The sequence below is a fragment of the Hibiscus syriacus genome, unplaced genomic scaffold, assembly GCF_006381635.1.
Source record: "Hibiscus syriacus cultivar Baekdansim isolate YM2019G1 unplaced genomic scaffold, ASM638163v2 tig00110688_pilon, whole genome shotgun sequence".
NCBI classification, from domain to species: Eukaryota; Viridiplantae; Streptophyta; class Magnoliopsida; order Malvales; family Malvaceae; genus Hibiscus; species Hibiscus syriacus.
Window position 1 is genome coordinate 1,007 of NW_024062825.1, and position 3,148 is coordinate 4,154.

The following is a 3,148-nucleotide window of genomic DNA, read 5'->3' on the forward strand; positions in this document are numbered from 1 at the left end:
TATAATAATATGTTGATACTATGAGAGACATAGAGAGGTATCAAAGTATTGAAACTATGTTTTAAGCCAATAGGTGTTAGTGGTTAAGATTTAGGAATTTGAGCTTGTAAGATCAAGTTCGAATCCTATCACCGTTACTGCTGACGAACAATCTGTAAATTTTTATATAAATCCTAACTAGGTCTTAGGTTATGCCTGACCCTTGATTAGGGGAGCCACCCTAACCTAAATTTTATGTAACTAAAATAAATTATTTATTTAAGAAAATAATATTAATTTTGAACAAATTTATACGTTTGAATCAATGAATTAATTATGTATTCAATGAAACCAACTAAGTAACATACAAATCAATTTCTTAAAAATTTAACATAAAGGAAGGAAACGGACGCAGACACGATGATAGTAACTTACTATCAATAGGTAAATTTATATTATTTTTAATTTTTTTTAGATTTACGTGTCTCAATCCCCATTCTCTTATATTGTTTTTCCATCAAATATATAATTTATTGAAACAGTTTAGAAGTGTGATTCAAATGGCGGCAGCAGCCTCCACTCCTATATATACACCATCGAACCATGAGAACAATGCACCTCATTCATTCGGAAACATGAAAGCTTTAAGCTCTGCTATTCTCATCGTTTTGTTGTCCATCTCATTGGTGACATCTCACGATCAAATCGATATCGATCATTTCCTCCGATGTCTTTCTACTCATTCTCATCGTTCCTTTCCGATTGCCGATGCCATATTGGTTCCCAGCAATTCCTCTTTCCAATCTATTTACCAGCCGTGCGAATAACCTTCGAATTTTATCGTCTGCAACCTCGAGACCGGTGGCCATTATAACCGCCTTGCATCCATCCCACGCTCAAGCCACCGTCATTTGCGCCAAGCGCCATGGTTTGCAAGTTCGGATCCGAAGTGGTGGCCATGATTACGAGGGACTTTCCTACACCCTCTAGTGTCCCATTTGTTATTCTAGATATGTTCAACCTTAACTCTATCGATATCGATATGAAAACCAAGACGGCATGGATTCAAGCCGGGGCCACAACCGGCGAACTTTATTATAGAATAGCCGAGCAAGCAAAGTCCATGGGTTCCCATCTGGTGTTTGCACCGCTCTTGGCATCGGTGGACATTTTAGTGGAGGTGGCTATGGGGTTCTTATGAGAAATATACGGCCTCTCCATCGATCATGTCATTGACGCACAATTGATCGATGCGGACGGTAGAATCCATAACCGTAGATCCATGGGAGAAGACGTGTTTTGGGCAATAAGAGGAGGTGGAACAACTAGCTTTGGTATCATCCTTGCATGGAGGGTCAAGCTGGTTCGTGTCCCACCAAAGGTTACCGTTTTCACGGTGCAAAGGACATTGGACCAAGGCGCAACGGAACTCGCTTTTCGTTGGCAACAAGTTGCACCAAAGCTCCCTAAAAATCTCTTTGTTAGACTTCAATCCGTGCCTGTTAACAATGGCGGCAACAATAAAACCATTAGGTTTCATTCATCGGCCATTTTCTAGGAAAAACTAGTAAACTTGTAAGATGAACGTAAAGTTTCCGGAATTGGGTTTGACTCGAGATGATTGTTTAGAGATGAGTTGGGTCGAATCGATCCTATATTGGGCCGGTTTGCCTAATGGAACCTCCATTGATGCGTTGCTCGATAGAGTGCAGGTGAACCGAGTATACTACAAGACAAAGTCTGACTATTACAAAGCAGTGATTCCTAAACGAGGGCTGGAGACGTTGTGGGAAGCGATGATCGACATCGAACACATAATTGTACAACTGAACCCTTACGGTGGGAGGATGGAAGATTTCGGAGAGAAACCTCGTTTGCTCACCGTGGCGGGAACCTCTTCATGGCCCAATACATGGTGTACTGGACTCAGTCCGACGGAGGTATTCACGCTGCTGGGCGTTACGTGGAGCTATCAAGAGGGCTGTACAGTGCGATGGCGCCATACGCATCAGGAACCCCAGAGAAGCGTTCATCAACTACCGGGATCTCGACGTCGGCAGCAACGAAAGCGGAGAGACTGATTTCGAGGTCACCAAGGAATACGGGACTAAGTATTTCGGGCACAATTTCTTGAGGCTGGCGGTGTGAAAGCCATGATAGACCCTGACAATTTCTTCAAGAATGAGCAAAGCATTCCGCCATTTCCAAAGCGACCAATTCATTGAACAATCGTCTTCTACCACCTTCAATAAATTTGAAACCAAAATATCCTCGTGATTTTAGTTTCTCGGCCCAACACATGACTTCTTCCCACATTTATCACTTGTTACATCTTTTACCAACGCACAAAAATATATGAATTAGTGTTAGGGCTTTCTTCCAATTTTGGATTTCAATTGTATCCAATTGATAACGTTTGATTTCTTTTTCTTATGAAAACTCAGATTCGGATAAAGTGTCTCAATTAAAAATATATTTTAATATCTGTTCAGATATATAAAAAGAATAATTTTAATTTTATCAAAGAGGCCACTGAATAATTTAAAATATGATTTTAAATAAAATATAATATTTATCTATAATTTTTTCTATCACTATAAAACATGAATAAATTAAAAATCATGTAGTTCTAGAAACACATGCACTTCCCATTTGTTTCCTAATTTGTTTAATTTTCTCAACCGCGTAATTGCGTAATTCTTGAAACATTACTTGTGGAACACATGATCTAAGATATATACAATAAAATAATTTATTTTACCTTTCTTTTAGGATAAAATAGTCAAAACCATAAACACAGGTTGACTATTAATGCAACTTGTGTTAAAAATGGTGAGTTTAGAGACTATTTATTCTTACTATGTGTATTCATTAAGTGATATCTAAATGGTATTAAGTAGTTAATTTAAATTAATTTAAAATGTTACTTTACATTATTCAAATATTATTATATTTTAAAAAATATTTTTCACCAAATATATTAAATACTAATGTGCAACGGCCTCTCCCCTCTATATCCATATATAGTACTCCATTGAACATGAATGCACCAATATCATCTAAATTTCTCTACATTTATGCACAAAATAAAATGAAAGTTTGAGCTTCATCATTCCCACAGCTTCACTATTTGTTTTGGTATCAATTTCATTGGTAACATCTTCTGATT

The 3,148-nt window shown here is 37.6% G+C and overlaps 1 pseudogene; it reads left to right on the forward strand.

Moving 5' to 3' along the window:
* The first annotated feature begins 539 nt into the window (after positions 1-539).
* Positions 540-2,219, forward strand: LOC120138373 (annotated as a pseudogene).
* The last annotated feature ends 929 nt before the right edge of the window (positions 2,220-3,148 follow it).